At 45.3% G+C, this 14,286-nt stretch overlaps 1 pseudogene across 1 annotated transcript; it reads right to left on the reverse strand.

Moving 5' to 3' along the window:
- Positions 1-4,208: 4,208 nt before the first annotated feature.
- LOC311522753 (up-regulator of cell proliferation pseudogene) lies at positions 4,209-7,469 on the reverse strand (annotated as a pseudogene). Its single transcript has one exon. The product of its transcript is annotated as an up-regulator of cell proliferation pseudogene (transcript).
- Positions 7,470-14,286: the final 6,817 nt, after the last annotated feature.

The following is a 14,286-nucleotide window of genomic DNA, read 5'->3' on the forward strand; positions in this document are numbered from 1 at the left end:
CACAGTATCATAAATCAGCTAAGACCTCCATGCTTCTGCTGGCCACCAACATAACCTAGATGCCTTCTGTCCCCCCCGGCTACAGCGTGGGAAGGAAGGGGTTAAGCCTTAAGAATGCACTGTGCACCAGGGCCCAGGTAACCTGATTGCAGAGGCTTCAGAGAACCCTGCCAGAGAGGCAGCTCAGCAGGGGAGGGTGCCTAGGGGACAGAGCAGCCCCACGCTCCCTGGGGGCTGGACCCAGCGCAGGGTGTGGGGTGGGCAAAGAGGGTACTAAGCCCCTGTCCGGGGGCTGCGGTGAAGCCTGCAGGGTCAGGTTGGGAACAGGCTGGAAATTGTTTCCCACCCCAGTCCAGAGCTTAGCGGCTTCCCCATGCATGCATTGCCCAGGGCTTTGGCACATGCAGGGCTCGGCTCCTCCTGGCCAGTGTCCCGGGCCGGAGGGTCTTGGGCTTTCCCGGCGTGCTGGCCCAGCCAGAGGCAGTGGGGGAAGGAAGGAGTCTACCGGCCAGACTATTGATAAGTTGTAGTATTCCAAACAGGAGCTGGTTCTCCGCACAGCGCTGGGAATCAGATGTGTCCTGCTGGGGGGGGATGGGGTGATAGAGAGGAGCAGCAGGACTTGTGGAGGTGAAGGGGCAAAGCAGGGAGAGGACAGTGAGAGGAGGAGCATGTAAAGGGCCGATGGGTGGGCAGCAGAAGTGACCTATAATCAGCCACTGCCTGGTACCTGCCCTCACTCTCTAGCCACTGCAGCTCACAGCACACAGCTAGGGCTGGCCAGAAACGGGACCGGGAGCAGGGCCCTGCTGGTCGAAAGCCGGCTTCCAGCAGGGGCTGCACTGACAGACCAGCAGGGGGAGCAGCTGGCCCTGCGCACTGCATCTTATCCCTGCCACCAGCTATGGATCCCCACCCCCATCACTGGTCACTGGACCCCCCCCCACCCCCCCCGCACTGGTGGGAGGATGTCTCGCGAGCAAGGATCCGGCCAGCAGCAGGACTCATTAGTACTGATGCATGCGGGGAGACTGAAAATATGGGATAGTTTGCCCGTTTTTAAGAAAAAGTCAGGACAGCTTAAATACGGGATTGTCCCTTTAAAAACTGGACATCTGGTCACCCTATTTATAATTACATTTCACCAAACCAGCAACAAATATAAATTCCTGGATCACTGGACTAGTCTTACCATGGAGTTACAGACAGTCTCCTTAAGCTCTCCAGCCCATCTCACCACGCAAACAAACTGCACTTAGTGATAATGGTCACATAAACCAAAAATCACACCACATCAGGTTCTTCCCTGTTCCAAGAAACCAGTCACTTCCCCCTCATCAATTGGTACTCTGGATCTTACACCAAGGACAACACTGGTAGCCAATGCTATAGTTAACTAACTATTGGTTTATTAGCTGAGAAAAATAAATGTGTTATTGAGAGGTTAAAGCAGGTAAATTACATTAACAGGTGAGTCAAAGTTTGTGAACCCCAAAGGATAACAGGGATGTAGTAATCTGCCAGTTCAGGGCCACCCAGAATAGCTCTGGGGATCTCTGTCTTCTTGTTTAGTTATTCCACCCTGTTAGAATCCAAACAGTCCAGAGATAAAGGATCTTCCTTTGAATCAGTACTTATAGCTTCTTCTCCACACAACAATCAGAGACATGTTCTTACTCACACAATGGCCAATTGCTTTGAATTTAGCACTCTTCATTTGCATTCAATGAGCTATTTAATTACACGCTTAGACATAATATAACTGCCTGCCTTTACATTATAATAAGAATAGATACATGAAAAGAATACAAGTAACATTCCATTCGTTTCATGAAGTTCTAACATCTGAATACACTCTTAGATTAACACACACTTTGATCTAGGTCTATTTAATTACCAGGCATGCTTAATGTAAATGTAATGTAATAGTAAACAACAAGATCTAGTTAGGCAAAAACAATGCAATTAACATCTCCTTTGATCTCTATTAACACACAAGTGAATTGGCCTGAATATATACTAATACATTTAACTCCTTTGATAGTCACACACAAGTGAATGGGTCTATGGCTCTGGCCTGGCTTTGTCAGCATCACACCTGCCACCAGGAGTTATGTGAGCCCTTCACACCAGGGTCCTGCATTCTCCCCCCATGCCATGGGCTGTGTGCATGCCCCTATTCTCCCATCGATACATCCCCATTCCCTCTTCCATCCCTCCTCCATGTTGTTTTTTTCTGGGAGATGAGTCATTCAGGTGGCCAACATCTTAAACTCCACTGGGATGCCAGGAGCTTCATTTCTCCCTCATATTCAGTTGACTGATTTCCCCTCAAATCAAAAGGGTTCTGGCCATTGGTGCCCAGGGCACCACCTGAAATTTTGAAATTGATCAGATGAGGCATTTAAAAGCTATCCCATTACAGACAGAGAGACAGACAGAGAAATGGCACCAAGCGGAGTGTAAGGGCATCGCATGCCTGGCCAAAAAGTGACATTTCTAGGCTTTTTTTTAATCCCTTGGAGAGGGCAGCATCCACCACTTCCCTTCCTCGCCCATCCCCCCAGCGTAAATGGAGAAAATTTCTCTCATCAATAGCCAGCAAATCTCAGTACAGATGCACAGGGGCAGCCTCTTCCCCATGGTGGGAACTTAGCGGGGCTAGACAGAAATGTGGAGGGCTGTGCTATATATCTTGTGGGCACACGTACATATTTATTTGTCTAACAATGCGCACTTAAATGTCTCTTTTATCCATGTTATCCTCAAAAGGAGAATAAAAATATACACAGATCAGTTTTAAACTTTATCTCTGGCAGCTACCTGGGACAACATTTATTCACAGAAAATCAATAGGAAAAAAAATTGTACTCAGGATGTTCCTCTCTCAAAACCTCGTCTCACTCTCCTGTAAACCATTTCTCATTTAATTTTCTTTGAAAATTCTTGATCATTTATACACAAAATAAATCAACATCAGTCAAACATGGCATTTTAGAATTTCATTTTATAAAGCTCCTGGTTGGCCTGAACTGGGGCTTATACAGTATCTGGCTAACAAGCAAATGAGATCAGGCAAAAATTGTAGGACAGTAAATAGTCAAATCATCAGCATTTATACATCAGTGAAAGTCAGGGCAGTGAAGCTCAACCTTGGCTGCCACAGCTCACTTAAAGCAATTTTAAAATCACGTTTGGATACAACAGGAATTACTGAAATGTTCATTCACATCTTTATAGACACTTTCATCCAGAAGGATCCATGTGGATGTTACAGACAGAGCAGGGCCAAACCATGCCATGCGAGCAGGGGGGAGGAAACCCAGGCAAGTATTAGCCAAAATGGCAGTATGTGACCTTCTAGCTGGGACCACAGATTTCTTAGCACCACTAACTGCCTTCCCTGGCTTCTCCCCACAGCACCCCCATGCAGAAGGGTAGCAGGCAATCACAGGGCAAATAGCCAATGCACCATGGCTTCTTAGCCTTACTGACCCTGGATGAGAGATGTGTGCGGGGCAGTGAGCAGAGCAGAGGGAAAGACCATTCCCAGGGATGGGGTGGGTTTCCCATGGAGCCTTGGTGTCTGTTGGGTTTGTGGGGATTCCCTTTGAAACCTCAGGGTCTTTTGGGGTTGCTGGCTGCATCCCTCCTTTCCCCATTACATTATGCTGCAAACCTCCCTCATTGGTGTTTCTGAAGTACTTTCCCCCTCCCATGTGTTACCCCAGAGAAGGCGAGCATCAGGGCCAGGCTGTTTGGTGTCAGATTAGCCATAAAAGCACAGGATATTGATTCTCTAAGTAGCAGAAGTGGATGGTTCGTATTCGGGGGCTCTTGGAGGGAACACTCATGTGGGAAAGGTTTGCAGGTCACTGGATGGTACCACTGTATCAGCAAAATGCAGTGGTGAGGACAAATTGGGATTTTGGCGATTTGCTCCTTAAGACAGAGGTGCAGAATCTCCACATTTGGGTCTTTCCCTCCTTCTTTAATTTTGCCATACATCGATATGTGATGTGAAATGTGATGGGATGTGAAATGTGAAATAGCATTGTTTCTTTATCTGTTTGGAAGCTGCAACCTGTGTCTGATATTAAAAGAGAATCACCATTACATTTAAGGGAATTAACTTCTGTAATTCTCCATTCACAAAAGAGTTTCTCAGCCTGTTTTTGATTTCAATGTAAAGGCTTCCTTTAGGCTCTTTAGAACAACTCTCTGCAATAAGTTTCATCATAATCTGCTTTGCCATTTACTTTTCCATCAGTGTAACTATTGCACTCTTCTATTAAGGATTTAGCTAAAGCCTCTGTTTTATGCCAGCATTCCTGTGTCAAGAATTCTTTCACACCTGATATTGATAGTGTGTAACCTCTGAACACTTTTAAGTCTAAGTATTCCTTTTTCATTTTGAAATTTTGTGTTTTATAAGCACACAAGCTTTTGGCATCCCGTAACATCTTCCAGACTGCACTGCCCCTATCCGCTAGGTCTCTTCTCAGCTGGAACTCCACATCTTCAAATATGTTGCGTCTCTGTAAAGGAATGAGTGATAATTCTGACAATGTCTCTCTCCACATGTTCTCCAATTCCTTCTCCAGTTCATCATTATTTAATTTGCAGTTGCTTTTCCTGCAATGGTTCAGAAGCCCATCCACTTTCTCTTCAATTTTTCTCTTGTACTCTGACAGGACAGAGTCTGTTTTGTGTTGGCCTTTTTTAATATGAATCGCTTCTTGCCACTTGCTGAATGAATAACTCTCCAGTTCATTCCTGAGACTATTGGCACTTCTTCTAAAATCTTCTTTGTACTTTTCTATCAGGTGCAGATTTGCTGCTCCACTTTCAAAATACTGTTGTAAATGATTCAAAATCTTCTCTGCTTCTTGCCTCAGTTTTTCCTGTGCCTCACTCTTTAGTCTGATTGAAAGATTAGGGTCTAGTTTATCTGGTGGCTGATTTTGGATGAAAGTTTCCTTTTCAGATACCCAGAAAGGTATCTCCTTCCGGAAACCCCATTCCCACTCTGCATACTTCACAGACAGCTGGTTATAGGCTTCATCAACAAGGCTGTTTCTAAAGCTGAAAATAAAGTTCTCATGTTTTACAGCATTCCACAGGCTCCTCACCCATTCAAGAAATTGGGGAATGTCCTTGGGAGTTCTCTCTTGTGAACAATCTTTCAGAAATTCAAACAAATATTTCTTTAATTCATAAACCTTTTGACTGTATCCCAAATTCACTGGAGCCATGGGGGAGAGTCCGTGCCACAAAGCAGGAATGTACCAATTGTGTTTTTCCAGATCATAATCCATAATATCAGAAAAATTCATCTCCTTGCATTTCTTTTCCATGTTGGCTGCAACTTTGGTCATTTCATTCAGCTGTTCCAGGAGGTGTTTCCTGTCCCTCATGTTTTGTTCATGTGCAGACACGTCACTGACATTCTGATGCACAAACTGGCAGTTGTTTTTTTTCCCGATTTTCTCCATTCTGAGAAATGCATGGACCACAATTTGCAGAACATCTTTCATTTCAGTGGCATTCTCCATGGCCATGTTAACGATGGTGATGTCATTCAGTCCAGTCACCAGGGTGGCCAGCTCATTGTCATGTTGATAACTATCCTCCAGCTTGGCCATTTCGGGGGCTTTCAAGCCTTCTGTGTCTATCACCAGGATGAAATCACAGCCCAGTTCCTGATGAAAGTTCCCTGCCACTTTAATGAGTAACATGAAGGCTCCCCGTGTGCATCAGCCACTGCTCACTGCAAACTGCAGGCCGAACATGGTGTTGAGGAGGGTGGATTTCCCAGTGCTCTGTACTCCCAGCACCATCAGAACCAGCATTCTGTACCTTCCCCCCAGCTTGGCATCAAGCTGACTCAGAACATCTGTTACCCACTGCAGTGGGATGTTGGAAATGTCTCCATCAATGATCTCCATGGGAAACCCTTTCAGCATGAGGTCAGCTGCTATGCTTGGGAGATGGGTGAATTGCCTTTGGCTTTCTGCCATTTTACCTTCTTTAACCATTGAGCATTCAGCTTCATAAAACTGCCCCAACTCACGCATGAAATGCTCCACTCCTAAGGAACTGGCAGAGATTAATTTGTCTAACTCTGCAAACATTTTGGGGTCATCTTTTGAGTTTTTGCATTTCTCTTTATATTGATCCCATAGTTTAGAAAGATTCTCCCTAGCAATGGGATCCAGGCCAAACTTCATCCATTTCAGGAAGTAATGTTTCTCCCTGTGATGTAGGTGTTCTATTCCAGTAATAAATGTAATCAAACCATCAGTAAGGTCATGTTTATTCTGCTGAGCACATAAATCCATTAATTTCTTTTTCAGCTGAGATTTATAGTTCTCCAGTGGGGTGTCTCCTTGCTTTCTCATTCGGCACAGCTCTGTATCCACTTCAGCCAAGTTTCTCCATGTCTCCCCTTGGAGTCTCAGCTTTTCCCTCTTGTACTTTGCCACATCTTTGATTTGTGCAGTGATTTCCTTTGCATATGTGTTTGGGGTCTGACATTCCTTGTTATCCTCATCTACCTGGATGCCTAATTGACGTGCTGTCTCAGCCATGGCTTCTATACTCACTCTCTTGGGAGAAGATTTCATTATGGCTGCTATTGCAGACTGCAGAACTTTTACAAATTGTGCCTTATTTGTGGTACCTCCTTTCCACAGCACATGTGACTTGTTCAGTTTCAGCATCGAGGCTAACTTTTTCAGGAATTCCAGCGTTTCCTTGGCTTTCCCAGCCTGATAATTGAAGATGAAGTAGTATTTAGTGGCTGATCCCTGCAGAGATGATAACAGCGTGCATTCTCTCTCACTGATGCTCTCCGTTAATATGAACACTGCTGAGGAGACCTCTGTTAAAAAGCTCAACTGCAGCCAGTGCAACTCAATGTCTCCCTGCAGGTTTGCAACCACAACAGGCTCTGGGAAAAGATCCAGATTCTCCCTCCCAGCAGGGAAATACCAGGAAATCTCGAGCAGCCCACCTGCGATTTCCCGAGGGATGTTCCCAGACTCCATGTCTCGATGGATGAAGAAATCCTGGTGCTGCTGGGAGGGGCTGAGAACCTCATTGAGGAGGTGGGACTTGGAGAAGCTGCAGCTCCCCATCCGCACAAAGGAAATGGTTGGCATTGACGTGAGCACCAGGCTCTCCTCTCTGAACCCTCTACTCTCTGACAGGGAGTGCGGCCTCCACTTCCTCACCATGTCCCTCATGGCCCACAGCAGTAGGGTGCACTTGGGGGTGTCGAGGGCAGGTAGCAGCAGAGGGAGAGCAAACTGGCACATGGACATTTTGGACAGGATCTCCTGCTGTAGGAAACTGTCTGAGGAAAGCAGAATGGCACAGAGAACATCAAGGGGGTGCAGGGAATCACTGGTGTCTGTGTCACTGAGAAAAGTAAAATCTTCAGGAATATCCAGCTCCTCTTTGTCCATAGTTAGTGTTTGATCAGTGGGTACCCTGTGCTCAAGGCTTGTGCTTCTTGCCATCCCATTCAGAGCCATGAGCTTCCTGAGGAAATGCCAAGGTAAATCTCCTGTTGTCTGAGGAGGGCAGTTCTTTAGACTTTCTGGTGTGATTTCCAGGACATCTCTCAGCTTTAGTTTCCTGCTTCTGTATTTCTACTTTTCTAACTTTGACTCGATGTACTGAAGGGCTTTTGGTCTCTCTGCAGAAAGGTAATACAACATAAACACTTTGATAAACTGAAAATGTTTTCAGGTGGAACTCTTACTTTGGTATTAGGGCCATAATGTGAAGGAATTGCAATTATTAAACAAAAATCATGGAGGTCTGCATGCTCCTTATAAGTGACAACCACTTAGAGGGGTCGTGTAGCTGGAGTACTGAAGCACCATTTATCTGGTGCAACCTTCACAGATTTGACCCAACTGTCACACTCTCAGTCATCCTAACTGAAATGCCACACTTATGGAGAGCTACGGAAATTCTTTCAGACAGGTCATGTATTCAACTAGAAATGTGGTTTTGGTTGGCCTAAAATTATTGCAATTTTGATATGAGAGGTTTCAGCCATTCATAAAATGGCCAGAGAAGAAGGAGGAGGTGGTGCTGCTGTTCCCTCCCCCAGTCCTCCCATAACATGTAGCCCAGTGGATGTGGGAAAGCCAAGTTTGAAATCCTGCTCTGAAACAGGTCCCAAATTAACTTTTCTGAGTCACCAAAAATTTCAAAATATTTTAGATTTGGTTTGACGCAAACTAAATATTGTTTTTTCATGTTTTTTTTTTGGAACCACCACCAAACCAAACAAACACTTACTCATCCAGCTCTGCTCAGTTGCAATGCAGGCAATCCTTCAGGCAATGCATAAATTCTTCCTTCTTTCCACCTCCCTTGTTTACTACTTCACCTGATGGTGTTCTTGTCACCACTTTTCTTCTCAGTACATCACACTAGGGCAGAAAGTGAGGATGAATATGCAGTCAGCTTAATGGCCCACACTAGCAGCATATTCTACCCAGGAGACAGATCCGCAAATGTTACAAAGGCTGAATGATGACTAGAAATTGTAGCAACCAGCATGGAACTTAGAGGGAGGGTCACAAGTTGCAGGAGGGAAGAGTATGGAGAAAGCACCAGCAGGTCAGTCTGTGTGCACATGGCTCGAATGCTAAGCTCCAAGTGCTGCAGCTCTGTAAATAGTTGCTTGAACGAAGGGCTGGCTTAGTTTAATAAGACTGGATCCTCACAGAGGAAAAGATTGATGGATGATATTGAAGCAAATTGAGAACAAACAGACAAAGGCGTATAATTTAAATAACACCAATATCTTGAACACTAGAGGTGTAGAAGCATTCGATGACAAAGTCTGTGAGTACGCTGTTCGAACATTATGCCAAGATGACCAGGCTCATATATGGTGATGAGGATAGAGCCATTGCAAAAACATGCAAGATGGAGTATTTAGGAAGAAAGGTGAAGATCATTTAAATATGTGCCTATAGAATTCAGTACCATGGCTTCCGAGAGATCTTTCTCATACCTGAGCGAGAAGATGCAATAGAGAAGCTTGAACCAAGCAATTCCCGTGGGCTGGACCCCATCTGTGACCATGAGCTAAAGCACTTTGGGAAGAAGGCTAGAGCCAGGTTGTTGGACATCAGAAATTACTCAAGCATAAAAAAGGAAGGTACCTAAATTGATGGAAATCACCAGTTACTGTTTCTCTGAAATCCGGCAAGGATCCCTCTTTTCCAGGCAGCTATTGGCTTATATCTTTAACCAGTCTCCTTTGCAATATAATGGAAAGAACAGTACAGTCAAGGCTTCTATGGTGGCTTCTAAAAGAAGGAAAGGTAGAACCTACCCAAATGGCTTATGGGCCTTTGCACTCAATGACAGACTTGCTGGTGGCCTTCTGGCAGCCTCTTAGCAATGGCTTCCAGAAAAAGCCACCACAGTCATCAACAGGAGTCTGTTTTAAACTCAGTGCAACATTTAATGGAGTCTGGTATAATAGGCAGTGAGATGGGAGTTTGGTAAAATGCACCTCTGGATAAGAGGTTTCCTACCATACAGGAAAAAAACCCACTAAGATTAAGTTATACTCCTTCAAAGACCATGAGGCCAGGATTTCTTCAGGGCTCAGTATTAAGTCCTGGTGTTTTTTTGCTGCTCTCCTCTGGTCTGTTAGACTACCTGAAATGATTTGAATACACCTATGCAGACGATGTTGCACTTCATACCATGGGTCTTGAAAAAGATATATGGAGAATGGATTGAATGAGGACTTAGAAATCGTAATTAGATGGGCAACGCAACATAAATTCAAGCTCAATCCAGCAAAAACAAAGTCCACCTACTTTACCATAATTATAGGAGGTTCAACTACAGTCCAATCTTCACACTGGCTGGAGAAGGTATTGCTGTTGAGAAAAATCTGCTATACCTTAGAGTGACATTGACACTGTACTCATGTTTGGACCACAGGTCAAAAAGTTGGCAGCCAAAGCAAAGAAGAGATTGGCTCTTCTATAATGTATTGCAGGTACCAACTGGGGTTCACATGTTTGAACACTGAAAACAACATGCTGCTCAATATCTCATCCAATACTTGAATAACTCTTACCTGTCTGGTCACATAGTGCTCTCAGTAACCTTGCCAAGATCAATGTTGTGCAGTCATCTGCAATTCACACACTAACTGGAGGTGTAAGATCCACTCCAACAGCAATTTGTAAAAAGAGTTTTTGATGTTCAACCACTTGAGAATCATAGAGAAGAATAGCTATTTTGGCATGGAAATTATCTCATTCCCTATCTGAATGTCATCACTGTTCAGGTCTGTTCAGAAACTGGAAAACCAACTTAAGGCTGAAAAGATCCTCTTGTTTCCAGAAGTGCACAAAGGCTACTGGAGAAACAGAAACACTTGATGATGCTATGAGGGTAGAGTGTGTGAAGCAACATGTACACCCACTAATCCCTCCACATGAATCTATTTACTTTAATAAATATCTCTCCCTTTGGGAACCTTGCTCAAAGGAACATACGGAGTTGGCCACCCTAAAGAAAATTGTAGAAAAGCCCATTGAACAGTATCAGTCACAAGGCAAACAGATTCATGGGTACACTGATGGTTCATCAAATAAATCCTTTAAGAATGGTGGCTGTGGATGAAGAATGTCTTCATCCAGGACCCTAGTGGAGAACATACTCATGGCACCACAAGAAATAAACAGAGCAGAAATAGAGGCCAGTGTTGTGATCTTTGTTGACAGGTGTCGATCCTCAGTTCCTTTAGAAGAAACCAGAATGCTCTCATCAATGCAATGCATAAAGAGGTTTGGAGGATCAGAGAGAGAGGCAATAAATTAACTTTGGAATATATTCAATCACATGTTGACATATACGGGAGTGAGATAGCTGATAACTGTCCAAAACTGGAAGATCGGAAATTCATGAAAAAACTCATACAGATACAGACAGACATCATCTTCCTTTCCAAATGCAGACAGATGGACATCATACCAAAAGGACTGAAGGTAAAAAATCCATTACAATCTATATACCACACAGACTATGCTGACAGCTTGTGCCACACACTCTCAAAGAAACTGTGGAAGCACCTGATCAACATCCTCTACAGCAAAGAGGGAAAGATTAAGAATGAGCTCTCAAAACTGGATACTCTCATAAAAAAACAACCCTCCACAAAAACTTCCTCGTGGCTGGAATTTACAAAAACTAGACAAGCCATTTACAACACACACTTTGCTTGTCTACAAAAGAAAAAAGTCACTAAACTATCTAAACTACTACATGCCACAAGGGGCCACAGCAATGGTTCCCTTAACCCACCCGGCAATATTGTTAATCTATCCAATTATACTCTTAGCCCAGCAGAAGAATCTGTCCTATCTCGGGGCCTCTCCTTCTGCCCCTCCACCCCCACGAACATGATACAGTTCTGCGGTGACCTAGAATCCTATTTTCAACGTCTCCGACTCAAGGAATATTTCCAACACACCTCTGAACAACATACTAATCCACAGAGACCTTCCTACCAACTCTACAAAAAGAAGGATTCTAGGTGGACTCCTCCTGAAGGTCGAAACAACAGACTGGACTTCTACATAGAGTGCTTCTGCCGACGTGCATGGGCTGAAATTGTTGAAAAGCAGCATCACTTGCCCCATAACCTCAGCCGTGCAGAACACAATGCCATCCACAGCCTCAGAAATAACTCTGACATCATAATCAAAAAGGCTGACAAAGGAGGTGCTGTTGTCATCATGAATAGGTCAGAATATGAACAAGAGGCTGCCCGGCAGCTCTCTAACACCACTTTCTACAAGCCATTACCCTCTGATCCCACTGAGAGTTACCAAAAGGAACTACACCATTTGCTCAAGAAACTCCCTGAAAAAGCACAATAACAAATCCGCACAGACACACCCCTGGAATCCCGACCAGGGGTATTCTATTTGCTACCCAAGATCCACAAAACTGGAAATCCTGGATGCCCCATCATCTGAGGCATTGGCACCCTGACAGCAGGATTGTCTGGCTATGTAGACTCCCTCCTCAGGCCCTACGCTACCAGCACTCCCAGCTATCTTCGAGACGCCACTGACTTCCTGAGGAAACTACAATCCATCGGTGATCTTCCTGAAAACACCATCCTGGCCACTATGGATGTAGAAGCCCTCAACCCCAACATTCCACACAAAGATGGACTACAAGCCGTCAGGAACATTATCCCCAATAATGTCACGGCCAACCTGGTGGCTGAACTTTGTGACTTTGTCCTCACCCATAACTATTTCACATTTGGGGACAATGTATACCTTCAGATCAGCGGCACTGCTATGGGTACCCGCATGGCCCCTCAGTATGCAAACATTTTTATGGCTGACTTAGAACAATGTTTCCTCAGCTCTCGTCCCCTATTGCCCCTACTCTACTTGCGCTATATTGATGACATCTTCATCATCTGGACCCATGGAAAAGTAGCCCTTGAGGAAGTCCACCATGATTTCAACAATTTCCATCCCACCATCAACCTCAGCCTGGACCAGTCCACACAAGAGATCCACTTCCTGGACACTCCGGTGCTAATAAGCGATGGTCACATAAACACCACCCTATACCGGAAACCTACTGACCGCTATTCCTACCTACATGCCTCCAGCTTTCACCCAGACCACACCACATGATCCATTGTCTACAGCCAAGCTCTACAATACAACTGTATTTGCTCCAAACCCTCAGACAGGGACAAACACCTACAAGATCTCTACCAAGCATTCTTACAATACCCACCTGCTGAAGTGAAGATACAAATTGACAGAGACAGAAGAGTACCCAGACTTCACCTACTACAGGACAGGCCCAATGAGGAAAATAACAGAATGCCACTAGCCATCATCTTCAGCCCCCAACTAAAACCTCTCCAACGTATCATCAAGGATCTACAACCTATCCTGAGGGACGACCCATCACTCTCACAAATCTTGGGAGACAGGCCAGTCCTTGCCTACAGACAGTCTCCCAATCTGAGGCAAATACTCACCAGCAACCACACACCACACCACAGAACCACTAACCCAGGAACCTATCCTTGCAACAGCCCATTGCCAACTGTGTCCACATATCTATCCAGGGGACACCATCATAGGGCCTAATCACATCAGCCACACTATCAGAGGCTCCTTTATCTGCACGTCTACCAATGTGATATATGCCATCATGTGCCAGCAATGCCCCTCTGCCATGTACATTGGCCAAACTGGACAGTCTCTACGTAAAAGATAAATGGACACAAATCAGATGTCAAGAATTATAACATTCAAAAACTGGTTGGAGAACACTTCAATCTCTCTGGTCACTCGATTCCAGACCTAAAAGTGGCAAGTCTTCAACAGAACTAAGATGGAATATAAGCTGGCCCACCAGGGTTCCCCACCCTCCGCTGCTGGTAAAAGTTCCCGCCACTTGGTAGCTGGGTGGGACACAAGGGTGGGGAAATGCTCCCAGCACTGGCAGCTACTCCCCTGGTCATGGTGGGTTTTTTTGCAGCACTGGGAGAGCTCTTTTCCAGTGCTGGTGCTGCGACTACACAGCCACGTTAAAGCATTGCCACGCTTGGTCGTGAAGACATCCCCTAAGTCCAGACAAGGGTGAGGGCACAGTGCCCCTCTTGCTTTGCCTTCATTCAGATGGGAGGCAGTAATTTAGGGCAGGCATCTAACAGCAGAAAATTAATAGAACCCCACGATGGCTCAGCTGTGCTGGCTGACATGTTCTGTGTGAGAGAGCAGAGAACCACATCTCCATCCATTCTCCTCCCACCTTCAGCCATGGACACACAGTCCTTTCCTCCAGCTCTTGACACAGCTCCAGGGATTTATGCCTCTTCTTCCTGCCCCCTTGTCAAATTGAGAGAGAGGAAACTTGTCCCTGAAGCGGTTTCCAGAGCTCAGGTGCCAGTTCTGCTCTCCGAGAGCTTCTCCTGCGGCTTGTGGGCAGGGATGTCCTGCTCTGAGGGGCCAGTGCTGATGGGACACCTCCCCAGCTGCAAAGGGAGGTTACTGGGGGACAAGGAGAGGCCCTTCTGGCCTATGCTATGGAAGGACTGGGGGAGCAGGAATATCTGGGAGGACCATGGGAGAGAAGGAATGGTGGGGGCAGCTATAACCTCTGTAAATGCCCCCATCATTAATGTCATGCATCCTTAGTCAGGAGTTCTCTCCCTGATGATTGGCCCATGGTACAAGAGATTCTTTG

The sequence above is a fragment of the Lepidochelys olivacea genome, assembly GCF_965140295.1.
Source record: "Lepidochelys olivacea isolate rLepOli2 genome assembly, chromosome: 6".
Classification (NCBI taxonomy): domain Eukaryota; kingdom Metazoa; phylum Chordata; order Testudines; family Cheloniidae; genus Lepidochelys; species Lepidochelys olivacea.